Source organism: Ambystoma mexicanum, chromosome 3q (assembly GCF_040938575.1).
Source record: "Ambystoma mexicanum isolate Mex_15411 chromosome 3q, UKY_AmexF1_1, whole genome shotgun sequence".
NCBI lineage: Eukaryota > Metazoa > Chordata > Amphibia > Caudata > Ambystomatidae > Ambystoma > Ambystoma mexicanum.
In genome coordinates this window covers 966,789,386-966,804,788 of record NC_090926.1, presented here as the reverse complement: position 1 = coordinate 966,804,788, position 15,403 = coordinate 966,789,386, and the positions used below count along the sequence as shown (strand labels likewise).

Here is a 15,403-nt window from a genome sequence, read left to right as displayed (position 1 = left end):
CTCATGAATAGAGAAATGTTCAGTCCAGTGTGTGCCAGCTGTCAATTAAGCATAGCTTTGTGTGAGGAACCTGAGGGCATCCTCACTTCATTCTCCCTAACATCCTCTGCTCAGGTGTCTAGGGAAGGGCCACTGCTTTTGGATCCCGACACTGGGGTGGAGATGCGAGGGAGGATCACCTAGGTAAGGGACCCTTGGGGAGTGGTAGGGGCCGATGTCCTTGGGTGAGACGCGGTATCCCTCATTTCCATTCCAAGATGAACCCTCAGTCCCAGCCACTTTTAAGCGATATTTGCCCCTTTCCCTCTGCACAGTCGAACACCAGAGCACATAATCCATCTAGAAACACTAGGAAGATGCGGTCCACGGGTGGGACATGGTATCCCCCTTTTCCAAGTGCGAACCAACCTGCCCCTGCCTTTATAGGCTGTTGCAAACCCTTACCCCTCATTTCCTCATTCATTCCATTCTAGTACTGGGACAAGGAAGAGGTCTAGAGACGGGTGTAAGGATCAGGCATGTCCAGAGTACTACACTAATTATGGTCAGGCAATTGGGCCTGAGGACTCGCACATGCAAGCTATCAAACGGGTGAAGGTGTATAAAAGGTGGAGCCAACAAGGTGTGAGGAAAGACCAGCAGGAGAGAAGCCGGGCCAAACGTTGCAGCCCTGCAGTAGGAGAAATCATGTGGAATACAAGGTGGCCATGTAGGGTCCTGTTAGGAAACCGGGACACTGGCAACAAGCAAAAGGGAACTGTGGCACCGAGGCCTGGAAGGTCTGTGCCAGGGCCACAGCTGTGGGAGCCTCACTGGTCGCTGTCTGCAGTGGGAGCTGCAGACTGAGAAAGAAATCTGATAGCTGCAGGATGCTGACAGTGCCCTTGTGAGAGTGTGAAACATAGCACAGGTGCAGTTAGAGAAGAACTTGTGTGGGCAAGCAAGTCTAGGGTGACTTGTTGCGTGATTTATAATGGGTGGACCATGTGGTCCGACATCTGCGCGTAGACTGGGGATACCCTATCTGTGAAAGCCAAAGAAAAATACAGAGAGCAGTGGGAGCTGCAGACTGAGAAAGAAATCTGATAGCTGCAGGATGCTGACAGTGCCCTTGTGAGAGTGTGAAACATAGCACAGGTGCAGTTAGAGAAGAACTTGTGTGGGCAAGCAAGTCTAGGGTGACTTGTTGCGTGACCTATAATGGGTGGACCATGTGGTCCGACATCTGCGCGTAGACTGGGGATACCCTATCTGTGAAAGCCAAAGAAAAATACAGAGAGCAAATACAAGTGCATGGAAGATATTGCTCACGTGAAGCAGAATAAAGCAATCTGTATGAACTGTCAAGAACTAGGAGGAGTGCAAAGTTCACCTGGAACTGGTTTTGATTATTGAGAGACTGAACTTCAGTAAAAACTGGCAATCTGATGTCTTGGGGAAGCAAAACCTAAGAGCCTTGTGGAACTGTGATGTTTCTTGGGGAAATAAACCCTGAGCCTATGTGGGACTGTCTTGAATTTAGGAGAGGGAACCCTGAGACTTTGTGGAACTATTTTAAACTTTGGGAATGGACGCTGAAAAGAAGTTCAGAACTTCACATTGAACACTGTTTATTTTATCACTGACATCCCTACACATTGTTTAATGCAATTGTGAGGGCAAGTATAGGTTTTGGACACTAACAGACCTTTGAACTTACTGTTATGATGTTGGCTTATGTAATATTTGTCATGGCAGTGAATATCTATGATGTCTAGTGGAGTGTTGGGCCTGAAGGATTCTGACCAGCTAATATGATGTATATGTTTACTTTGATAAAGGTTCTACTAAAATCAGTTGATGTGAAGGAGGCCAGGCTGTGTGTGGGCAGCTGGGGGGTCTTTGATGTTATTAACTTGCAACTAAATGATTATCAATAATCATTGTGTCACCCAGTATATGCCTCTTAACATTGGCGACGAGGATCTAAAACAACAAAAAAGGACCCCCAGCAGCAGCAGTGCCGGAGGCCCACCCAGCAGCAGCAGTGCGGGAGCCTCACCCAGCTGGAGCAGCACCGGAAGCCACCCAGCAGAAGGGCCCAAGTTCCAGCATCAGCGACTCCGGGCCGCTCATATAGCAGCATCAGGAAGGTGTTGGGGGCCGCGCTACAGACAGCTGACTGTCTGTGAGCAATGGCCCACACCGCTCCACATATAGCTTTGCAGCGGCCAACAAGGAAGTACATGGAGGGAGCCCCCCCACGACAAGTAAGTGCCCTGAGCCCACCTTCAAGCCCCCAACCGCCGCCCAACTTCTGGATGTGGCGCCGCATCTGAAATACGGTCACGCCCAGGGAAGCCGAAAATACCGTAGTGCACTGTCGCGCAGCGCCCCGCTATCTGCAGCAAGCTGGCATATCTTTGAACGAAAGGAAGAGGGCATTGAGTACTGTAGGGCACAAAACAGGAGCATTGAGATATCATCTTACCAGCATCACTAGGAGAGAGGCGTTGAGTACCGTGAGGCACGTAAAAGAGGAGACTCCTCTGCAGCAGCACAATAGAAGCCCACGATTAAACGTGGCAGCACTGTGAAAGGTGGGCACGATTGGACACTGTCCAAATATAACACAAAGTTCCATTGACTGCAAATAGTGGCATGACAAAAAGGAAGTAGCTGAGGCGCAGAGAGAGGTGGCAAGGAATTTCCTGAAGCGCAGACAGAGGTGGAAAAGGGACAGGGTGCAAACCAAGTTGCAAACCCAGTTAACTTCCTGGAATGGCGATGTCAGGAATAAATGGGCCACCAACGTTCATGCCCACTTGAGGAACTCCTAAAATTGCGTGGTCCCAATAGAAGAAGGGTTTTCTGCAATACCTAAAAGCAGCTTGTGGCAACTCATATCCCAATGATGGGAACATGGCTTTATTAATGCATTTCCTTGGATATGAAGGACATCGAATTTTTGAGACTCTGCCGCAGGACCCCGGAGATGATACAGGTGATGCTCCAAATGAATTAGATGGAGCTCTCTTGAGACTTGACCATCATTTCAATCCCAAAACAAGAATAATATTAGAGCGTTTCAATTTTTGCATGCGCATACAAGAAACAAATGAATCTGTGGAGGATTACATCACTGCACTATGTCATTTAGCCTTGTCATGCAAGTTCAATGATGCATTCAAAGAGCTCATAAGAGACCAATTTATGACTTGCTGTTCCAATAAAATTAGGGAAGAGCTATGGTTAAGGGACGAGCCATCCTTCGATGAGGTATTGACTATAGCACGCATAGTGGAAGACTCCTTGGCATGTGTTGCTAAATTGTCAAAGAATGAGTCCAGGTCAGACCAGAAACACGAAAAAACCTAGACCCAAGAAAAGCAGAGTGCAGAAAAAAAAAAGGAAGGAGAGAAAAGAGAGGAACGTCTGGGTTTTTGTTGCACCAGCGGGAGCCATTTTGCAGCGTTTCTAGGATGCCCTGGGAGGAAAGTCCTGTGTTCCAAGTGCAGGAGAAAGGGACATTTTCCTAACTGTTGCAAGAATTACCAGTCGGGACAATTTAATCAAAGGAGAGTCCTGTGAGTAGTCATACCGAAAGTCATCGGAGGATGAAGAGTCCTATGTTGAAAACATTACCGTTGGCACGATAAATGTCATTGGAGATAATGACAATGATGATGATTGCGAGCATCCATATGCATGCATTAGTGTGAATGGTCAGGATGTGATGATGATGGCCAACTCAGGGTCCAAGATCACATTGATATCCAGGGAGATATTCGAACAAGATGTGAAGGGGGAAGTCAGATTACTTGCCAAACCAGATATCGACCCCGGTGGATACAATCAAGACAAAATTGTGTTGTTGGTTTACTGTGTAGGTCAGATTGAATTCAAGGGTCGTCAGTGTGAGGGGAAAATGTATGTGTCAAAGAAGGGTTTGACGTTACTGGGATGGAGAGAACAAAGAAAACTTAAAATAAGATTAGACCCCAATGAAGAAGAGCAGGTACTTCATGAGGGTTGTGCCATAAGTGAGAGGCACCCACATGTTTTTAAGAAAGGTGTTGGGAAAATAAAAGGGGTCCAGCATCAAATAGTTGTGAGAAAGGGGAGTAGACCGGTGGTGGCGAAATTGAGACACATACCCATGGTGTTAAGGGAAGGTGTCAAAAAGGAAATATACAAATTGTTGCAAATGGACATAATCGAAAGGGCTGGGGGTGTGGAGTGGACAGCCCCGATTGTGGTGGTGAAGAAGGGTTTGGGAGAGCTCAGACTATGTGCAGATATGTGTGAACTAAACAGATGTGTGTTGGTGGACCGGCATCCACTTCCTAACATGGGGAGATGTTAACGAGGGTTGGCCGTGGGAAAGTATTTTCTAAACTAGACATGGCATTGGCTTATTATGTGGAGCTTGAGGAAAAGTGTCGAAAACGTACTGCTTTTGTTACCCATGAAGGGGTCTTTCAATTTAAGCGAATGCCATTCCGGCTGGTGTCGGCATCGTCATTGTTTCAGCAATTTATGGACAGAATGTTAGGTGGTGTAAAAGGCGCATTTTGTTTCCAAGACAACGTGCTCATTTGTGGTGAATCTGTGGAAGAACATGACACTATACTTAATGATGTATTGAGGATATTTGAAAAAAAGGTATTACCTTGAGGGAGGAGAAATGTTTGTTTGGTGTGAGTCAGGTAGAATATTTTGGTCATGAAGTATCAGGCCCTAAGAAAAGTTTAGTTGATGCAATAAAGGTGGTGGAGAGGCCTGTCAACAAGGTGGAATTGAGATCTTTTCTAGGATTAGCAGAATGTTACCAGAAGTTTGTAGATAATTATGCGTCCAAGGTTGTTGAGTTGAGGAAACTGTTAAAGAAGGGCACTGAGTTTGTGTGGACACAATTGTGTGAGGATGAATTCCTGAGAGTGAAGAGAGATATTGATTTGGCCCGGCCTTTAGGATGTTACGATACCAGACGAAAAAGTATTGTAACCGTTGATGCATGTGATTCAGGAGTGGGTGCAGTTTTGTCCCAGATTAATGCGGATGGATCTCATGATATAATGGCACATGCATCACGAGCTCTAAGGGGTGCAGAAGAGAAATACTCGGTTTTGGAGAAAGAGGCTCTAGCGTGCTACTGGGCAGTAGAAAGATTCAAGAATTTTATATGGGGAACGTATTTCATAATGCAAACAGATCATAGACCATTAAAGGTCATTTTCGAGAACAAAGGACTAGACCAGGTATCTAGGAGGGTGGCAGTATGGGTAACCAGGTTGCAATGCCACAGATTTCAGATGGAGGTGATATCTGGCAAAGAAAATGTAATTGCGGATAGCTTGTCTCGTCTGAGGGTGACACCGAATGTAAGGGAGGATGAAGGTGTGGAAATGGTCTTTGTAAATACCGAAGGTATAGTGTCTAGAGAAGTGTGGTTGGAAGAAGGAAGGAAAGACTAAGTATTGTCACAGGTTTTGACGTATGTTTTGGCATCGGTGTGGCCTAGGAGGATGTAATTATCGGAAGGAGAGAAGCCATTTTGGGAAGTGAGGGACGAATTATCTGTAAGAAATGAGGTGCTATTTTGATGGGAACGAGCAGTAGTCCCAATTGGTTTACGGGCCAAGGTTATTGATTTGGCACATGTTGGGCAAATTGGTGTTTCCAAAACCAAAGGAGTTCTCGGGTCAGATTACTGGTGGCCAGGTTTTGAAAGAGGTATTGAGAAGAGAGTGAGTGATTGTCAGGTGTGTATTAGATCAGGAAAGGGGTTGGTTGCGACGAGACGACCTGTGGTGGAGGTGAACATCCCCACGGGGGTATGGAGAGAATTGGCAATGGACATTTTACGCCCTGTTGACCTCGGATACGGGAGAGGTTAATATATTGTACTTCTCGTGAATGTTTTCCCAGTGGTGCGAGTTTGCGATTGTTAGGGAAATTTCAAGCGAGAGTATGGGTTTCTGTAGGAGAGGGCGGACCCATGCTTCCTTCGAGCAAGCTGGGACATGCCCAGTGGAGAAGGAGGTGTTGATAAAGGCAGTGAGGAAGGGGGCAAATGTCCCCCTTGCAGTTGGATGTTTTAGTGGAGTTCATGAGTGCTATGACCTCCTGTTTGTTGACTTCCTTAAAAGAGAACTGGGGTGTGTCGCTAGAGTTGTGGTTAGGAGGGTTTGGAACTTGGTGGTTCAGCGACTGTTGGTTGGCTTGAATTTAGCTGTGTTGAGTGTCAAGTTTGCTAAGCATGGCAGCTTGGATGCTTTTGCACCAAGCTTCATCTTTAGTGATGGTTTGTGAGGCCGGGGTAGTGGGTGATTCTAGTTGCCTAAAGATGGAGAAGATCTCCTTGGTGTCTGATTTGGCTGTGGCTAGTCTGGTGTTAAAGGAGGTGGCTTTGGCTTTGATAATGGCAAGTTTGTATTCTTTAGCGATTTTGCTGAACTCTTGTTTGGCGCAGTGGTTGGCTTTCCAGGTGAAAAGTGCATCCCTTTTTTTGGTGTGTAGCTCGAGAAGCTCAGGGGTGAACCAGGCGTTGGTTTAGCTTTCTTTGAGGTGAGTGGGAGTTTACAGTCTTTAAACTTTGCGATTTGTGTTCTTTCTGCATAACAACACATGGAACATGTTCCACATTTGATAAATCCAATTGGTCTTGTTTGGCTTAGCCAGTCCAATGCAGTGGTCTGTTTCCGAGCCATATGCGAAGGACTGAGAATATTGCACATTGTTGGTGCTCTGATGTACAATGCGCTTTGATAAGTTGTGATGGCTGATTTCATATCATGGTCGATACTACTTATGGACCATGATATGAAACTGTTTCCCACCTTAACAAAACATCTGATTAATGGATATGACCTTCATCTACATATATTATGCGATACACTACGTGTGAATGTCATATATGAAATGGCTAACAAATATATTGGTTTGATAGACACTTATGTCACATTCACCCAGCATTGTCACATGTATCACCTTCTCACATGTATGCACTGCAACAGCCTTGAAAAAGGCACTTGAGGTCGAAACACGTGTCGGCTGACCACTTAAAATGACCTGCCTTTGAACACTAATAAATCCACAATGGATTTTGAAAAACATTAGTGTAGATATCCATCGTTCCAATCAATTAGGGCAAAGTATTCGGTACCAAACAGTTTTCAAAGTTATATGTAATTGGGAAAAGAAAATGCTTGATGTATTTCTTACTGTTAATAAACATTTAATAAAGTGCAAGCCTTGGCAACAGGATTTAACGCATAATGCAGAGTGACCTGTCATCTTTTCACAGAATATTAAAAAATAATTTACATAAGTCTGCATATTTGTCATACACGTGGCTGTACAAACAAACTCTTTGCATAGGTAACGTACCATAAATGCCTCACCAACACAATAGATACCCTAGCACCTTGTGTCAACAAAACCAAACGTAAGGACAAAAAACTCCTCCTTCTGGTTTAATGATGAATTAGTTTCCCTTAGACGGATTAAACGATCGCTTGAACACCGCTTAAAGAAAGCCCATACCCTAGAAGCCATGGACGCATTCAATACCGCAAATAAAATTTATAAAACGGCCATCATTGCTCATAAAGCAGATGCCCTTAACGCCAGAATCAGAAATGCATCCTCTGATACAAAAGAGTTATTCACCATACTTAAGGAGTTGGAAAATCCCATCCCTATCATTAACCCGGTCCAACCAAGTAAAGAATGGTGCACCATTCGCCTCCTTCAATTCTAATTTGGTGCCAACCAGTATTAAAGCAGCGTGGGTCACCCCACTATTAAAAAAGCCTACACTAGATCCACTAGCCCCCACTAATTACCGGCCCATAACGACTGTCCCTTTCCTACTTAAAATCATTGACAAAATAGCTTACAACCAAATACAAACCCACATTGAACAAAAAAACCTACTAGGAGCTAGACAATCCGGCTTCAGGCCCAACCACAGTACTGAAACGGCCCTCTTGGACCTGAAAATCCAATTAGACACTATCAGAGACACAGGTAAACTAGCTACCCTACTGTTGTTGGACCTATCAGCAGCATTCGACCTGGTAGACATGACAAACTACGGTGATAACATAAAAAAAGAATTTAACTGTTCAAACAATGCCACACTCTGGATTAAATAATTTTAACGGACCGAACATCCAGAGTTGCCATCGGACATTATGCAGCTGACCCTATAGCAGTTCCTATAGGAGTTCCCCAGGGATCCTGTCTCTCTCCTACTCTCTACAATGCTTATACAAAACTCCTATTCTCAGCCCTTGACAATATGGGTGTAATTTACACAGACTTTGCAGATGACACCCAGATCCTCATCCCCATTACAGGTGACTACACCAAGATACCTATACCATCAATAAAAGTATACGCCATAATTCAAAATTGGATGGCCCTAAACAGCCTTTGCCTCAACGATGAGAAAACCGAGGTTCTCATCGTGGGCTCACAAAAAGAATAAGCACCCTCCATCCCGACTATTCACACATCAACATTGACGGCACACAGATGCGAATACTCAAGCAAGTCAAAACTCTTGGGGTATATATAGATGCCAACCTCACTATGCACAAACAAATATCAGCACTCTCCTCTACAGCATACACAGCTAAACTTATTGCACTCAGCCGCCAATTCCTTACTCCCACAAACTGTATTACTTTGGCTAGAGCGCTGATTTTAACGAAACTGGACTATTGCAATATCCTTTTTTAGGCACATCCAAAACTAACATTAATAAGATACAATTACTACAGAACAAAGCCCTAAGAGCAGCTCTAGGTATAAAGAAATCCGAACACATATCCACTATTAGGAGAGAAAATCACTGGCTGCCGATTGAAGCCAGAATCATCTTCAAAACACTTAGTGTCGCTCATAAATGCATCACAAACAAAGCGCCCATCTACCTCAACAATACCATCAAGAAAAAAACCTCCTGCAGGACACTTGGATCCAATAAACTGGCTCTCTTGGAAGTACCGCAATACAAATATTGTAGAGCAGGAGGAAGTAGTTTTAAAGTCCTAGCCCTGACTTATTGGAATACATTACCACTCGGCATCAAAAATGAGGATGGAACAGGCGACGTATGTGGATGGAATGTGTGAAAAATGTGGATGGAACGATTGAAGTATGTAGATGGTACGGGTGAAATATGTGGATGAAGTGCATAAAACAACTTGGAATACACGGAACGGATCGGAGTAAATGGAACAGATGTGATTGCATGAAACGGATTGGAGTGCGTCGTGGGGCGGATTGGAGTGCGTGGGGCGGACTGGAGTGCATAGAATTGCGTGACTTACATGGAATGGTTTTGAGTGCATGGAACATTTGAAAGTGCATGTAACCCATCATATCACATCACCATGCTTACTCTCTTCTTTACACCAGCATTCAACTAGAACACAGAGATACTATGACACCATTCGGTATAACTGTTCTCATACCAACATCTGCCGCATACTCCCCATCACTCGAAGTAAACACTGCTGGTTACACCCCACCCAGCCAGGCGTTCTCCTCAGGCCTAACGCAGCCACATTCGGTGTGGATAAATCCTGACAGAACAAACACATACTCCTGATCTCTCAACCACCACACCTACCTCTCAGAAGCAGCCATTACAAGAATGCCACACCAGCTGCACACATATCCGGTGCTCACACGCACATTTGACTTTCTTTACTCTCTCTACTGACTTGAACTCCGGTTCCCAAGGGCGTTCAACCTACCAGCGCCTTCAGACCATACCAATGGTACATAAGGCGCTATATAAATGCAAAGTAACATAACATAACACTTTACTAGGATTCAAAAAAACGCTGAAAACATTGTTGTTCAACAAATACTAACCTCAGCTATTCCCAAACCACTTTAGCACCAGAACGTCCTGTCCCACCTTGTTCCACAGTATTGAAATACTAAATGCTGATCTCATTGCCCACATGTATGTCCAGTGGTCGCTTAGACCTGCAACTAGAGTTTTTAAAGAACTGCGATTTCACTGTTTGACGGATTGTAAATTTGTATAAGAAATGTGATAATATGCCTGTGATTTATAACACTGTAAAAGAAATGTATAATTTGCCTGCAATTTCGCCGTGATACCCTTCGGTCTGGGCGAGTAATAAATGTTAGAAATAAAAAATAGATAAATATGCATTCTTGAATAGCATTTCTTTCTGTCACATTTTGACATTAATGTTCATTCAAAATGCACCTTGTTTAATTAAACAAATTGGTGCAAATGCCTTCTTAAACATGCCACATAGATGTAACATTTGTGTTATTCGATTGAGGCGGGGCCAGTCTATATATTTATAAAAGTGAACATGTATGCGTTTGTGGCAAAGCATTGTTCCTTCTACAATTCCACACTGTTTCACCAATCAGCACCAAATTCTTCATAGTTACCTGTTAGCAGAAGGCACCTTGATTAAACGCCACGCCTGGTTAAGACAATCTGGCTTCAAGCTTGAAACACAAGCCACCTTGGTAAACCTACCGATTGAACCTAATGCCCTGTTTGGTAAAGCAGCTGATGACGCACTTAAAAGTGGAAACGTGGAGTACGGTACCCTAAAATCCCTTGGCCAACTATCAAACAAGCCCTTTGTGCAACGAGGTGCTTTTAACACAAGGCGTTTTCATGGCCAAAACCCACAACGCTCCTCCAGCTATAAACCAGGTGGCCAGTCATCATGGGGTTCCTAGCACGGACAGTCCTCCTCACAGAACTTTCAAAGGGGCTACAAAAGGTCTAGAAGCAGAGGTATGGCCTCCTCAGCCAGAGGTTCCACCCCACCAAAACAATGACGCCCACACCAGGTCCCCTCCTATGCCACTCCGGTAGGAGGACGTATTTCCCAATTTACCCATGTATGGGATGGGGGGGGGGAGGGTCACCTCAGACCCGTATCCACTGTAGCAGGTGGATACTGTAATAGGTCTTATACAAAGACCACCCGCCAAGACAAAAGTAAACCAGGCAAGAAGAGCACATTTTACTAGAGGAGGTCAAGGCTCTACTGGAGAATGATGCCATAGAAATCGTTCCAGCAAACCAGGTAAACAAGGGTATCTATTCAATGTACTCCCTTGTGCCAAAGAAATACCTAACGATGCGCCCGGTCCTAGACCTGCGACCAGCATATACATATGTCAAGCCAGAAATGTTTCGCATGACAACGCTGCGGAAAGTAATCCCCCCTACTGCAATAAGGGACTTCATGGAACCATTGGATATGAAAGATGCATACTTTCATATTTCAATGCTCCCAGCGCACAGAAAATACATGCGGTTCAAGATAGGGGAGAAACACTACCAGTTCAAGGTGCTGCCCTTCGGCATAGCCTCAGCTCAAGGATATTCACCAAGGTGCTGGCAGTAGTGGCGGCTCACCTACGCAGAGAATCAATCCCAGTGTACCCTTATCTGGACGGCTGGCTGATTACAGGGGAATCCCCTCAAATGTGCAACCACAACACCCAACGAACTATCAACCTTCTGTTCCAATTGGGGTTCTCTATCAATGAGAAAAAGTCTTGTCCCCAGCCAAACAAAGCAATTTCTGGGAGTAATCATAAAGACAAGGGAGGGGCTAGTCTTCCCCTCAAACGAAAGGGTTCAAAACATGATGTTGCAAATACCTCGCTACCTAGCTGGTCGCCAAGTAACCGTACGTAAGGCAAAGCGCCTGCTCGGGATGATTGCTTGATGCATTTATCTAGTTACACCCATGGATGTGCATGCGCCCAATGCATGAGTGGTTAGCGAAACAATGGGCTCAGGCAAGCGTTCAGTGGGACAATCTAGTGGTTGTTTCGCTAACCCTAGTACAGGCTCTTCACTCCAAGGAAAATGTGTTGAAAGGAAACCCCTTTCACAATCCCAGTTCAAGCGATACTTGCTACAGATGCCTCACTCTCCGGATGGGGAACCAATTACATTCACCACACAGCTCACGGACAGTGACTCACACCACAGCCCAAACCCACATCTACCTCCTGGAGCTACTAGCAGTACTCGAGGCCCTACAAGCTCTTCAAATGCATCTAGTAGGTCAGACAGTACAAGTCTTCACAGACAGCACCACTGCCATGTTTAACATAAACGAGCAGGGAGGCACACACTCCCCAAGTCTGTCCAGGCTATTCTAGAAAATGTGGAAGTGGGCACTGAACCGGAACATGTTCCTAGCCTCTCAACATGTACCAGGGGAACTCGGTGCTCTCGCAAACACTCTAAGCAGAAACCATCTGCCCGAGGAGCATGAGGGGCAACTCGACAAAGAGATTCTAAACAAAATCTTCTTCCTGTGGGGTTATCCTCCTTTAGATTTGTTTGCCACAAACCAAAACTCACAACACCCAGACTAAGCATCCAGGTTTCCCAAACCTCAATCCAACTGGAACGCCCTGTGGATGAGCTGGTCATGGAAATTTGCCTATGCTTCAGACCTCAACCTCCTCCCCCCCTTCTCCCCCCCAACACCACTCCTCAGCAGGATAGTGCACCAGGGAGAGCCATGCTTATCCTGATAGCCCCTATGTGGGCAAGACAACCATAGTTTCCACATCTGCGCAAACTGGCGATGTACGAACCAATCAAACACCCGTGCCTCTACAACATGCTGTCCCAGCACAGGGGGACTACACTCCATCTACATCCTAAGTCTATGAACTTGGCAGCTTGACCCTGCAGTCCTAGAGTTTGGACATTTAAACCTACCTCAAAGATGATCGATATCCTAAAGGATGCACACAAACCCAACACCAAGCACTGCTACTTCAATAAGTGGAAACGATTGTGATATGGTGCCGATCACAGGCCTTAAATCCAATTGAATGTTCTCCAGCAGACATTCTTAACTACATGCTTTACCTACTAGACTCAGGTCTAGTGTTTAACTTCATCAAGGTTCACCTAGCGGTTCTGTCCGCGTACACCACTTCGCAAAACAAGGTGTCTTGGTGGAAAGTTCCTGTTATCAATGCTTTCATGGAGGGAGTAAAGAGACTTTACCCTCCCATTTCCAACCCTCCCCCTGGTTGGGATCTTAATGTGGTACTCTCAAAGCTCATGCCCCCCTCCCCCACCTTGAGCTTATGGACAAATCCAGCCTAAAACACCTAACCTACAAGACCGCTTTCTTAGTAGCCATCACCTCCATAAAACTGCTCACTGAGCTACAAGTATCGTCAGTACAGGACCCTTTCTTTGTTATCCACAAAGACCAAGTAGTACTAAGAACACATCCTAGGTTTTCACCTAATTCGTATCCAAGTTCCATGCGAAACAGTCCATTGAACTACCCACTTAGAATCCATCTAACTCAGTTGAAAAGAGCCTTCATACACTAAATGTAAGGAGGGCAGTTCTGTACTAGCTGAATCATCTTTTTGTCTCCATAGCACCTGGCAGGGAGGGCGATCCCGTTTCTAAAAACACCATCTCCAAATGGATAGTTAAATGCATACAACCTTATTCTCCAACAAAAAAGGCCCTGCCTTTCACACCAAGAGCTCCCACTACTATAGGTACAGGAGCAATATCATTTATTTCAAACGTCCCTCTGGATGCTATTTGCAAGGCAGCTACATAGAGTTCCATACATACCCTTACTCAGCATTACTGCATTGACACACATTCTAAAGCAGATTCACAAGTGGGACAAACTGTGCTAAAACATCTGTTTGCCGCTGTACCTTCTCACAACCCACCTCCTTCTCCAGATCCTGCTCGCTAGTCTATGCATAGCATGTGATCTAAGCAGATCCACAAGCCTCAGAACGGATACATTACTCACCATAATTGTATTTCTGATGCTTGTATCTGCTTAGATTGACATGCACCCATCCTTCCTCCTCTCCTGAAGTCGAAGGTCCATATATGTTCTTTCTGGATTTATCTCTATTTATCTGCTTTATTACATTTGTACTCATGCTATACTTCATGCAACCTCATGTCAGAAACTAAACAAATCTGAGGCACCTTGACGTGTGAAGGACCATGGGTACAGTGGACGTCACACTAGGGATAGTATTACTGACGCACCCAGTCAACGAGTTTCGAAAACAAATAATGTAATACTCTGCGACTACCACTACATGTCGGCCTATGCCTAGCATTTGAATCTAATCGGATACAAGTGTCAGAAATACGATTACGGTGAGTAATGTACCCCATACATCATTGGGGTCCCGGAGAACAGTTTAGAGCATCCCTTGCAGGGTTGGAAATGAAGATGCAATTAGCATGAGCTAAAACTACGTTATGCATTTTCGGCATTACCCAGTAGGCCGAAGCTGCAGCTGGAACACCAGAAGAGATTACACAACATGATGCAACCTAACTTCCACATAAGATGCACAGTTTAACTTTTTGCCCATTATGTATGATCATATAAATTCAAATTTGTCTTTGATGTCTCCTAATTTGTCTTTATTTACATTCTCAAAGTAAATGTCACATATGCATGTTTGTAAGGCACCATTTGTCCTGGGAAGCCAAAAATAGCTCCTGGTAACTGTTGGTTTTAAGCTAACCAGGCTCTCGCAGGGTAGAAGCAACTGCTAAATAGCTTCCAGCTCCCTGCAGTTTCGAACCCAGCCTTGGTGGGATAGGTTGGTAGGCTCTAGACTGCTTCCCTGCAAGCCTAACACACATGTGTCATGCTGTGCGAGGCACAGTGCTTCGAGCGAAGGGGCTTGAAGAGCAGACTCAGGAAGCAGCTGGGCCCGTACGGTAAGTGGAGGAGGGGTGAAGGGTGCCATTAAATGGACAGAGGGGTGGGGGCATAAGACCAACCTTGTGCGGGACAGGATTCCTTCCACAAGGTCGGTTTTATGTATTCCGTCTACGGGCAGAGATAAAAGTAAAATATGCACACCTAGTATTATGTTATTTCTAACCAATACCGGTAACGTATAAGATTATTTGGGTGCAGGGAGGGGATAACGCCAGTCCTGCCAGATGGATCAGAATGTAACACAATAAATCAAATTGGTCTCCAACCGAATGGAGACTGCCGTCCCCTGCACACCCATATCCCTCAAAAGACGAGCAATATTTGAGGAAGAATTCTATATATGTGAAATTTTACTTCATATTGAAACTGTCTCTGAGAAATACCCATTTATAGATACATGTTCATTAATAAATCCAACCGAATTTTCCCAAAAATTATCTTCTTTTAATTACAGATTTCCAAGTTCAAAACACAAAGCTTTTCGGGAGAGAGTGCGCCCTTCTTCAGGGATTATCTACAATATTAATCAAACCTTAAATTGGTGTAATGTTTGCAGGGTACTCCAATATATTTCAACTAGTTCAACAATACATAATTGTATCAAATCAATGGTGTATTACAAGGTGGTCACC

The 15,403-nt window shown here is 44.8% G+C and overlaps 1 protein-coding gene across 2 annotated transcripts in view; it reads left to right on the top strand.

Moving 5' to 3' along the window:
- CPSF4L (cleavage and polyadenylation specific factor 4 like) overlaps positions 1-15,403 on the top strand; it is a 224,388-nt gene that overhangs the window by 75,037 nt on the left and 133,948 nt on the right. The window lies entirely within an intron of this gene.